Source organism: Vulpes vulpes, chromosome 12 (assembly GCF_048418805.1).
Source record: "Vulpes vulpes isolate BD-2025 chromosome 12, VulVul3, whole genome shotgun sequence".
Lineage (NCBI taxonomy): Eukaryota > Metazoa > Chordata > Mammalia > Carnivora > Canidae > Vulpes > Vulpes vulpes.
Window position 1 is genome coordinate 187,567,980 of NC_132791.1, and position 13,433 is coordinate 187,581,412.

The window sequence follows — 13,433 nt, forward strand, 5'->3', positions numbered from 1 at the left end:
CGGCACTGACCTCCCCCAGTCAAGGTGGTTGGCTTTTCTGGTACAGAAACTGTACTTGATTGATCCTTGCAAACCCTCTACCTACGTGTAAATGTAGGTATGTACAAATCTACCTATGTATAAATGTTCCATAGCAGGTGTGCAATGAGCATTTGCTGATGGATTTTGCTTTTTTTTTTTTTTTTTTGTAATCACATGCTGGGTGATCTAGATGCAGGTGCCTGAATTTATTTATTTGGAAAATAGGGACAATCTCCATACAGAGCCCAAGCCCATGGGGTAGTTGGGAAGATTAAGCTTCAGAGAGGTTTAGGAACAGGAGCCAAGGACAAAGGTAGTTGGTGAGGCTAGTGTTCTAGTCCGTGTGTGTCTGAATTCACAGCCCGGGCATCTGACACTTCGCCTTAGTTATGTACGTTACATTTATACGAGGCACACACTTTTTGTTTTTTAAGATTTTATTTATTCATGAGAGACACACAGAGAGAGGCAGAGACACAAGCAGGCTCCATGCAGGGAGCCTGATGTGGGACTCGATCCTGGAACTCCAGTATCGCATCCTGGGCCCAAGGCAGGCACCAAACTGCTGAGCCACCCAGGGATCCTCCTGCCACACACACACACATTTTTAATCTTCTTTTAAAAATTTAAATAGGGGCACCTGGGTAGCTCCGTGGTTGAGCATCTGCCTTTGGCCCAGGGCGTGACCCCGGGGTCCCAGGATCGAGTCCCACCTCAGGCTCGCCACAGGGCCCCTGCTTCTCCCTCTGCCTGTGTCCCTGCCTGTCTCTCCATGTCTCGCATGAATAAATAAATATAATCTCAAGGAAAACCCCAAACATTTAAATAGATCCTCACCGTATACTCTGAGAGTCAATTTACCTACCTCTCAGTAATGTCAACAGCTGTCGTTCTCATACCTATAAAGTTCGATGACACGTCCAGGGTCAAGTGAACGTGGTAGACAAGGCAACTCAAGAAAGAGATGAATACATTTGAATCCATCCAACTGCTCCATCTCACCCCTCCCGGACCTGGGAAATGCCTTCCTCCTGTCTTTCATGCTGCTAATGCAGCCATTCCCTTCCGTGCAAATCCCCAGCCATTGGCACTCTCGTGCTTAAGCATGCAAGGCCAGGCCTCATCGTTCACAATATCACCTCCCCAGATATTTCTCCCAAATACTGCAACCCAGCTGCCTCCACTTGCTCTCCACGCTAGTTAAGGCTTCCACTGTCTTTTGAAGTGCCCGGCAGGTAATCACAGGTGGAGAGAGACTGAAATTATTTTTTAAACTCATACACCTGTATTAAGTTATCTAAAAACTTCAGTCTCAGAGGGGGAGAGAAATATATTTAAGCATTTATAATTCAGCGTGCAACTCTTATTACACAGCCCAAGCTATTTTATATTTTGAATTTCCTGCATTTGTTCCAAGTATGAATTTCTACCTTGTTCTGTCCAATAATTGACTAAGAATGATCAGTTAATTAACAACGGCAAACAATTACTATGAGACAGATTAAATGAATTTTTTTAGAAAATCCTCGATATTAATATTATGTTTGTAATAAACACATAACCAAGCCTATATCCTATGACATTATTTTGGCTTAATGAAACAATATCTCTCATGACTCTAAAATTCTATAATATCCAAATTAATGTGTAAACTCCTTTATTTTGTAGTCAAACTCTAAAACTCGTATTTAAATTTTATGAATATTTAGAAAATGAGTATTGCTGCAACATAGTCTGTGTATACACTTCCCCAAGGCAAGGTCTATAAAATGCCTCATATTTGTTTGCATGTGATATTTGTCTGTGTGTATACATGTTTGATATTCGCGTTCTTGTGGGGCTGACAATGAATAAATAATACATAACGTAAATAAGCACACACATAATGTTTCAGATTTTGAAAATGAATAAAAAAAATAATGACTGGAAAGTTGCTATGAACCTACAATGATATAAAAGGGAATTTGCCCTAATAATGTGATGTTTGAACAGACATCTGAGTGGAACTGAGGGACGTGGGCTGTGGAGCTACTTAGAGAAATATTCCCCGTGATAAATGATAAAATAAATAAAGATAGAGGTGGATGTTTAGGGAGGGATAAAGAGTGAGTCTAAAATGAAATTCTTTAATTTCTCTAACATTTAAGATAACAGAATTGTCATGTAGTAGTATTGGGGAAAACTCTTTTGCTCTTTAAAAATACATGTAATTGCCCGTTCTCCTTTTCCCATCCTCTCTCCATCCCTTGTCTCCCCTTAGAAACATGGCTCTTGGCTACTTTAGAGCTGGTAGGATTGATCGAGTGAGATGATCTTAGTTGGTCTCTTACAGAGAAGAAAGACTGTGTCTAGAAATGGATCTGCATCTATTTCTAAAGCATCATAAATACCGATACTGAGCTCTGGCAGTAGAGCGTCTGGTTGAGCGTCTGCCTTTGGCCCAGGGCGTGACCCCGGGGTCCCAGGATCGAGTCCCACCTCAGGCTCGCCACAGGGCTCCTGCTTCTCCCTCTGCCTGTGTCCCTGCCTGTCTCTCCATGTCTCGCATGAATAAATAAATATAATCTCAAGGAAAACCTCATGGATATAGACCCAGCAGGACGGAAGCCTCGTGTTGAATTTCATTACTCTCACTCACTTATTCTGTAGAGTTACATGTAAAGCATGGTGTCTATCGATTCAGCACATAATCATGTTTTCTTTTAATGAACATCAATTGCTTGCAAGGGAAGTCATCTTCAGCACTGTTGATCATCTACTGCAATGGGTTAAATAAACCCCTCCTATATCCATGTTCTTCCCCAAACCGTATTTGGAAATAATGTTGTTGCGGATATAAGAAGTTACGATGACATCGCACTGGTGTAGGGTGGGCCTTTAATCCAACCTGACTAGTGTCCATATAAGGAGAGAGAGAGAGGGATCCCTGGGTGGTGCTGGGATCCTTGGGTGGCGCAGTGGTTTGGCGCTTGCCTTTGGCCCAGGGCGCGATCCTGGAGACCCGGGATCGAATCCCACATCAGGCTCCCGGTGCATGGAGCCTGCTTCTCCCTCTGCCTATGTCTCTGCCTCTCTCTCTCTCTCTGTGACTATCATAAATAAATAAAAATTAAAAAAAAAAGTTTAAAAAAAAAAAAGGAGAGAGAGAGAAAAAAAAAAAAAGACACAAGTACACTTATTGTGGTGGAGACAGAGATTGGGGTTGCACACCTGCAGGCCAAGGAATGTCAAGGATTTTCAGCAACAACCCAGAAGCTAGGAGAGGGACATAGAATCTCCTTTGGAGCCTTCTAACCTTGCCAACACCTTGAGTTTGGACTTCTGTCCTTCTAGAGTATGAGAGAACACAGTTCTGTTGTGTTATGCTGCCCGAGTTTATGATTCTCTGTAATGGTAGCACTAGGAACCTAATAAATATTCTGTATCCCAGATCTTAGGCTAGCTGTACCCGCCAGTATTATCCCATTCGATCTTTCGCGCCTACTCTGATTTGAGTAGCATAAAGTTAGATATACGTACGCTATTTATTTAATGAATATTGGGCACCTACAGTGCTCTTGGCATTCAGCTGTGTGTTAGGAATAGAGATGTGACTGAGATATATGAATTACTGCCCTTATAAAGATTGATTATACAGTAATGTTTACCCATTCCTGTTACACATTGCACGCTGTTTGCAGAGTTTTTAACCTTGGAACTTCGAAATGCATAAGACAAGAGAGAGATTGGCAAGAATTATTAAAACCACACTACAGTATCAGAATTGCAGAGAGGGCAATAGTTTCCCAGAGGGATAGATGTTCGTAAAGTGGTAAACCATAACCAAAATACAGTAGAATTCTGATACAGAGTTCTATGTCCTCCTCCCTAACAAACTGGAAAAAAAAAAAAAACACTAATTGTTGCAGCAGAGTGACGCTCCGTCTTCTGATCTGGTCTTGGAGGTTACGGCAATTTTCTTCTAGGTCTCTGGTGGCTCTTATTTCATCTAATGTGTTGTACAAGTTTTAGAAGTACAAGATCAACATTGGCTTCAAGCTGATTGTAGATATGCATGGAAAAATGAAAAATGACCTTGGATCTGTTTTCCATGGCACTGTTTCCTTTCCGTCTACAAAGCTAAGAGAAATGTGGAATCATGTGTTGGAGTTATTGCAACCCCCTGATGTATTGGGCAGCATCTGTAATGGGAGAACCGTGAACTGGCTTGCAGGCCTTGGATTTTGTACCTACGACGACTTGAAAGACTGGTGGATACCACTGCTATGGCTTTTGAGTGTCAAAGTGATCCATACATTTTTGGCTCCAATCTGTGACAGCCAGATATCTGTTGCATGGGCAAAGGAATATGCCTGAGGAGCTGCTTCACCGCCAACGGGATTATGATGCAGCGCGTGCTTCATCTTCTCTCCCGTATCATCCCAATATCTAATCTAAGAGGTTGCCTAAGATTAGTTATGAGCAGAGATGGAGTCCCATGTTTGTTCTCCAGACTCATCATCTAGTGTGCATTCTTTTTCCCCATGTGCCTTCTTCTGGCCCTCTAGGTACTCCTAAAAATCCACCTCGATAGTCTCACTTTTCTTTCCAACTGTCTCTGGAATCCTGAGTTCCATAGCATCTCTCTTTCTGACCTTGTAATGATGATGAGATTTTCACAAAGGCACTTGTCTCCATGGACGGATATCAAATTATTGTTGAAGGAAGTTACAAACTGGAGGTCTTCTTCAGCCATTATATTTTTATCTCTTCCTTCTTGTGGTTTCTAGCATATAGTTTCATCAGTATCAGTAAGCACACCCTCCTTCCCAGGTCTCCACGGGAGGCCATGGCTTAATCTAAATGAACATGGGGTACCTAGAATTTATGGATATAGTTCATATTTTTATCAGATGCAATAAGGTTAGAATATAATTTATTGTTAATACCTGAGAAGATATCTGGATGAGAAAACTCACATTTTTATATTTATTATTATTAAAACAAATATGGAATAAAATACTATAACAGACATCCATATGTACTCACCACTATGGCTGATGATCATAGTTTGCCTTTTTTTTTTTTTTAAAGGTCTTATGGCTTCTCCCATCCAATTTCCTACTTTCAGATTTTCTTTCCTTTTCTCCGAAGTAATTCCTTCAGTGTACTTTACAACAGAGATATATGAATGTTAAACTTTTCACTCATTGTCTTAAAAACATGTCATTCACCCTTGCTCTTGTATAAGAGTTAACCTGGTGTACAGAATTCCAAGCGAGAAGTTTGTTTTGCCATTAGCTTTGAAAAGAAAAGTCCACCAAGTGTTTCCTCTTTGAGAAGGCATCTGTTATTTCTAATTTCTTGTATTTGTCTTAGGTAATCTTAAAAGCAGCCAGAGAGAAAGGATATATGCTTACCCAGGTCTCTGACATCTTGCAGTTTGACCATGACGTACCTTGTGATATTCTTTTAAAGTCTGGCTAGGATCTGTGATATCTGTACACATGAAGGTATATATATATTTCATAGTGCTGGAAGATTATAAATTTAAGAGTCATTGTACTTAGGACAACATGTTTTGTGCCATCCTCTCTATCCATCCTTTCTAATTCTGTTTCAGATGTATGTGGGGCGCTTCTATTCTCTCCTCCTTATCTTTTAATATTTCAAATCTCCCTTTTCTTTACTTCACTGTGCTATATTGAGTATAATTTACTCAAATACATATCCTATCTTATTATTTGTCTCTTCTGCTATCTATCTATTCTGTTTGCTGTATTTAATTTTTTTCCCATGAATTATTTGCCTCTTTTTTTCTTAGAATTATTTTATAAATGAATTTTATTCCTTTTAAAAGTTTAACATACTATTTTATAGTCTTTTTTGCTAGAAATAGTTTTATTATCTGATATTCTTGAGATTCTAATCCTCCAATATGTTATATGTGTTTATCCTCACTTATGGCAGATGGTTATCTCATCTGTTTTGTAATGAGAGATTGTGCGCTCATCTACACTGGGCTTTTTTTTTTTTTTTCTGTGAGAAACAACGTAACTTTCTTTATGAGTGAACTTTAAGTGAGGTTTACATTTGTTGTATCAGGCAACCTAAAATTATCACCAGTCTAAGACCACGTTTTATGTTAATTTCTTAACTCTTGCAGCCTGGACCATATGGGCAGTGTACATTAAAGCATAAACCCACTCTATTTCTCAAGTGAGGATATGGGGTGTATGTGTGTGTGTGTGCATACACACACACGTGCGCGCGTAGACGTGTGTATATATACATGTGTATATGTTTTCCTAGAGCTCAAGTAGAAACAGACAAGATGCTTTGCCATCTTCCTGTATGTTAGATGGAATTTTTCTCTTTTACTAAGTGAAGCAATTGAAAAATGTCAACATTGGATGTAAAGATAGTTACAATTTCTTCAAACTTTCTAGTCCAAGATGTTGTCACACTCCTCCTCCTCCTCCCCCCCCCTCATCCTCCTCCTCTCCTCCCAATCCTCCTCCTCTTCCTTCTTTTCCTCCCATCCCCTTCCTTCCTGTGATAGCCTACTACTACCTCTGAGGACAGCCACAATGCTAAATCATGTGGTTAATGCTGTTATGTCCTCTTCACTCCTTACTTCCTTAGCATTTGTTTTATGATTGAACTCAGATATGCAGTCACATTTTTTATTGTTGTTACCTATCATCTAAGTTGTCTAAAGATTTATTTCTGGAGGGTTTCAGGTCAACTTAGGCTCCCTTTCTACCAGATTCCTGTGACATTCATTTGACATATTATTTTTCATTTAATCTTCTCAGTAATCTTATGATATAGGTAAGTTGTTCCCACTTGATTTTAATTTTCTTAATCTGCAAATAAATGTGGTAATTTACTCTACATTTCACAACTGAAAAGTGGCAAAAAAAAAAAAAGTGGCAAATTTGGGATTGAGACTCTAGTTCACCAGACTACAGTATTTAGGCTTTCACGTATTACTTGTATATCAGTGTTTCTTCCACTAGAATGGGCCAGAATCATACTCATAGATTATTAGGTTATAAACCATAATCTCTGTGGAGATTCCCAGTATTATATTATGCAAAGGAGAACATTGATACCCAATAAAGAAAATTATCTGCCCCATGTCCAAAGCCTATTAATTTTAGGTCACAGAATTGAGATTTCACAGATCTCTTTTTACTTCAAGGGCTATGATTCTCCCTTCTGTGTCTTATTTGCAATTGACAAACTATAGACTGCGATGAAATACAAGTTAGACACTGTTTATGCCAAATACCTCTGCAGAGTCTCACAAGCAGGATTGAAAGACGTTGTCACAACCTCCCTAAGTGCATGTTTCAGCTCTCAGATGTGAACACTTGTGACTCCCAACAGACAACAAAGGGGAAATCGTCGGCAAGAGATGTCTTCTCTTAGAAGGTATCCGCTCTGTCATTCTTAAAGGTCTTACAGTGATATCTGTGGGTGTGATTGGAGATACCAGTTAAAGAGACTGACAGTGTAGAAATTGAAGATCATACTGTATGCACAGTACACAACCTCAAAGTGTGTGGTTCATGCTTTTCTGAGAAAACAAATGTATTTTCACTTCCCTTTGCATGGGCTTACCATTCATGGTGGACACAGCATCTTAGTAACAGCTTATGAACAGATCTTGCATAGCTTCTAAACTAAGCTAGAATGCTAAAGCTTTGGAATAACAATGCAGTCAAACAAAATGTTCTTGAATACTAACATTGATGTCAATGACTTTATAATAATCCCTCTATTTTATTATGATTTTATCAGAAGAGTAATTAGAAAAATTGTAACTATGTGACTTAATCTCTAAAATGATCCCAGGAGGGGGCAGAGCATAGATTGGTATCTCCACTCTCCAGTGAAGGAGCTGAGGTTCATAGAGGTTAGCATAACCTCCCCTAGACTGCGGTTGTGCCAGGCATGGAACTCAGGACTTTCAACTACCTCGAGCGTCAGTTGATTCCCAGTTCACAATTGCTCTGTTCCAGCGGACTCACAGAAACTCCCACTTACATCTCTAGACTACACACACACACACACACACGCATCCCTCATCCATTAATTCATCTTTTAATGCATTCAACAAGTGATTATGGAATGCTACTCTTTGTCAGATTGCTACGTAAATTACATATATTTGGCAAATAAGAACTTAATTCCTATCACCACTATGGAAGATACCGTTAACATTTTTATTTTACTTAAGAGAAAACCAGAATCAGAGACCTCTGAGCTTCTATCACAGAGCTAGAAATAGCTGGTGAGGTTTTCAGATAATGCCCTAGAAATGTAGACTTTTTAAGACATACCCCCCTTTGTAGGGAAGCTGTGTGGATTCAATGTTGTTTGAACTTGTCGTCATTGCATTATATTCCCAATGTGGTTCCTAGAGCTCATGCCTTGTATAGATCAACATATACTCAATATATAATATATACTTATGCACAGAGTCCCTATTCCCTATATTCCATCACCAGCCTTACATAAACATGCCAAGCACAAACTAAAACAATTAACATAACTCTTGCTTGACTGACAAATTTTATCTGAGACATTTGGCAGGTTCCAGATATGGGCCCTCTGAGATACGCTGTTTACTCAGTACAGTGAAGATGACCGAGAGGCACACGGTATTGGAGAGACAGGCCGTGGGTCAGCGCCTGTACTGATTGCTTCCTGATTCTCTATATCCTCAGCCACCACGCCCTATCCTAGCAGTCAACCAATATTTTATAAATGATTGAATTGATAAATGCATTGCACTCAGACCAAATCTGGAGTTTTCTCATTTTGGTGAATTGCTAATGGATTCAGTGGTCTTAGGTAAATCATATTTTCATTCATTAAACAAGGTTCTGAAATAGGTGGTTTCTAATATCTTGTACAGTTTTAACATTGTTATTTCCCTTTTGTCCTAGATTTTGGTGCTTCAGCCATTCAGCTCTCTTTCAATTCCTCAAATATACAAAGCTCTGTCTCTTCACAAAGAGGTCCCTTTGTGTGAATATATTTTCTGCCTTTTAGAACTCATTTGTATTAGCTTCTTATTGTCACTATAACAAATTATCATAAACCTCTTGGCTTCCAACAGCAGAAATGTATTTTCTTATCGTTCCAGAGGTCAGAAGTCCTAAAAATTAAGGTACTGGGAAGGCACTTTTTCTGGTGCCTCTAGAGAAGAATCTTGTTCCTTGTCTTTTTTTAGCTTTTTAGAGGCTGCCTGCATCCCTTGGCCTATGGCTCTCTTCCCTCCCCAGAGCTAGCAATGCCATTGCAGTGCCTCCACCAGTTATCACAACCTGTCATCACAGCCCTATGACTCTGACTCCAACACGCCTGCCTCCTCTTGTGGGAACTCCTGATTACATTGGACCCATCCTGACAATCCAGGAAAATCTATTTCAAGATCTTTAACTTAATCATAAGTCTTCCTTGCCAACTATAGTGGTGTTTTTTTGGGTTTTTTTTTTGTTTGTTTGTTTGTTTGTTTGTTTTTGTTTTTTTTTTTTTTTTACAGATTCCAGGAATTCCTGTGTGGCCATAGATGGGGCTCTTGTTCAGCATACCAAACTATCCTTAACCATCTCCCCTCATCAGGCTAACTCCTACTCATTTTGCAGGCCTCAGTCCAAGTCACATATTTGAAGATGCTTTCCTTGACCCCTGATGTCAGAAAGGTACTGTCATACGTTCTTAGAAAACTGCCTTTCTCTCATTCAGAGCACTGCACTAATATATACACACATATATATTTCTATGTGTGAACACTGAACCAAATGTCTTTCCCACGCTGGAGTGTAAGCATCAAGAGATCAAGAAATGTGTTCAGTTTTACTCCTCATAAATCCCAAATTTCACATGCACTACCTGGGGCATGACAGGGACTCAACCAGTGTTCCTAGAGTGAGGGATCGAACCAGGTACAGCTGCACATTCACTTTTTAGAAAGGGCTCCATCCTACTCCCTCAACCCAGAGAGGAGGTCAGATTGCAGTGGCACCAAAGAACTATCCATAATAAGCCCTTATCAAATTTTATATCAAGAACTTGCTCTAATTGATTCATTTCATTAAGATAAGTTGTGTTCCACTTTACATTTTCGGAAAAAAAGCATATTAACCAGAAGCCCATTAAATTGATTATTCTTCTAAAACTTTAACTTGCCCTCCATATAGACATGAATTAAGTGAGTTAAATGAAATAAATACAGCCTCTAGCTATATGTAAGTCTACAACATTAAAAATGCACATTTTTTTTATCTTAGCTTTTAAAAAACATGCAGCTGCTTTTTACTTCAAGTTGTCCTTCTCCTTTTCCTTGTATGTGATGATGGCTGTAGCGAGTGGGGAAACAGATTCCTGTAAGCACTATGCATTATTTAGTGTGAATTTACATACTGTTTCATTTTAAGTGCTTTACAAGTATCCTATAAATACAGGGAATTATTTGACTATCTAGGCAGAGAGGAAAAGCAAGTTTGGAAAAGAAATGTGCAGGAAGATACGAGGTCCAGTTCTAAAATGTAGCATTTCTTTCCTTGTCCTCTGACAGTTCTGAATTTTATTCCTTTTTAACAGTTGAGGATCTGAAATGTATTAAAACTGGGCATTATACACCTATGGTATAAATATTCAGGATTTATAGAACTATAATATTTATGTTGAGATAGTTCCTATAAGTTCATGGATTGTCGATCTTCTAATACATATCTTAAGCTCTTTGTGTTCATGTTGAGTAATATACTAAAATAGTGCACTTGGAAGTAATCTTTCAGAAGTAGCCCACAGAAAGGAAGAAGGAGGTAAAATGTTAGGAATCTTCTCAAATGCTCTCAAACATGATAAATGCAGAAAAGCAAAAATATGTTGGGTTATAGAGGGCTTGCAATGCACCTAAACGGTGATATATATATATCATATATATAAAATACATTTTTAAAATTTATTTTATTATATATAATAGTATATTATATTAAATAGTATATTTAAGTACTTAGTGGAACAATTATATATATATTATATATATAATACAATTTTTAAATTTATTTTATTATATATATATTTTTAAAATTTGGTCAAAAGTAAATAAAATATATAATGGAGAATATTCAAGCACAACCTGAATGAGATAAAGTATATATTTTTTTCTTCTTTATCACGAAAAGAATCCCCTCCCAGGTGTGCCTGGGTGGCTCAGTTGGCTGGGCATCCGAATCTTGATTTTGGCCCAGGTCATGTTCTCAGGGTCATGGGAACAAGCCCTGTGATGGGCTCTGTGCTCAGCATGGACTCCGCTTATCCATCTCCCACTGTTCCTTCCCCCACTCCCACACACATTCTCTGTCTTCTCTCTTTCTACAATAAATACAGAGATCATTTTTTTTAAAAAAAAAAAAAGGAGAAGAAAAAGAAAAGAACCTCCCAGGTGGCCAAGGACTTCCATAGGAATAGACCACATTGGTCTGGGAAAGAGACTGGGATTTCAACGGCTGAAAATGGAGAAATGTGAACAGTATTAGAAACAGCACTAGCAAACGGCGCGGATCACACCTGGTGTGGAATGTGGAGCTGGAGCCAAAGCTAGAGCCGTGCAGGATCTCACCCTTATTTCTAGAGACTAGGATAATAGCCAGAAGAATTGGATGCCCATTTACATATGATACACCACCTGAACTCAACTGGAGGGAGAGAGGGTCTATAATTTTGGGGGGAACCTGGAATATAGAATGACCTTACCATAGTATACCTGAATGTATTGCATTCGTTGGGATTTTATTATTAAGAAAATGTATCACCGTATTTCTTTGATTTAATGCACCTCAATTTTTTGCACATACTAATGATTTATTTTTTTTTTACATACTAATAATTTAAAGAAGAGAGTGGTTATAGGAGTTTGGGGCTCTCAACCCCGAAAGCCTAAGGCTTAGCTCAGACCCTATCAAAAAGGCTTTTCCATCTGAGACAAAAGCCAGTACATGCCGTGGCCGTCTAAAAGTGAACGTGAAATGGAGATTAATCCCTCTCTCACCTTTGCTCCTATGGTATTATATTTGCAATTCAGAACCCATCAGGTCCCTTTCTAGAATCCAGATCTCTCATCATTTCATCCCAGTGACCCTCAATCTGCCTGCCACATTGTGTGTACGTACTGTTTGTTAAATCCATAATTTGTTCACTAATCCACTCAATGAACAAATGGAGGAATTAAATGGCCTTGAATATTAAGCAGGATTTTCTTGGTCATAGAATGCTTAATACTTAACCAAATACATGCTGCTTGGAAAATCCAAGTCTCTGTGAGGACATGGACAGTGCCAGTGCTCTTTGCTCTGCTTTCATCATCTCATCTCTCAGTATGAGGTGTACAGTGGCCCCCGATCCCCGCTGGATTGAAGAGTTGGTAGATGGTAGGAACAATCTGAATTTCTGGTAGCAGTCTTGCTGATGTGTATTACTGGTGTTGCTGGGTGTATAAAATTTAGGAAGCAATAAAAATGGTTTAAGAGACCCTAAAGAGATATGCGCTTTGGTTTAAAACTCTCTGGATTTCTAAGTGCATAGATTTGTTTGGGTAATTGTGAGTGAGGATTTTCTTGTAAGCACTAGGGACTGTTTAGTTTAATTGTGTTGCATCTGGTGCTGATTCTGTCTCCCCCCCCCCAAAAAAAAATATTTTCCTCTTTTGTATTATGTGCCTTAGATAAACCCAAAGGATTCATTGCTGTTTTTAATCTTTCTTGGTATAGGCTAGATGCCATATATAGCTCCATTATCTATTTGTTGTCAACTATATTGACTTTTACTAGTTTTGATTAGATGCTACACTTCTTTACCCCTCGTATTATACACATGAGGTCAGAATCATTATAATTCCCATAATAGAGAATTGGAAATTGAGACTCACTTTAAATGATTTGCCCTGGGTCACACAATTAGTGAAATCATGAAATCATGTTAAAAATCCCAAAGATTATATTCTTTATCTATTCAAATAAATCTTTCCCAACCTTTATCATATCTTTACCTTGTCGTTATACTTGCTATATCTGCTGATCATATATATCATTTATCTAAAGTATTTAATGCATTTGTTTTTACTTAGAATTAATTTATTATACTTAATTTTTAAAAATTATTATTTTACTTTGCATCTATGGAACTACCATAGATGCAAAATCAGTATCATTCACAGAAATAGAGCAACACCATAAATACTAATGCAATAAAAGGAAATCAATGTGATTATGTTCCCACGGGACATTGATGCCTCTGAGAATGCTCTTAACTGGACACCTGTTATCAACATAGAAATTTGTATAAAGGCAGTTTAGAAAACGCTGGGTGACAGAGACATGTTTTCATCATTGACACAATCTTTTAATCAAGAG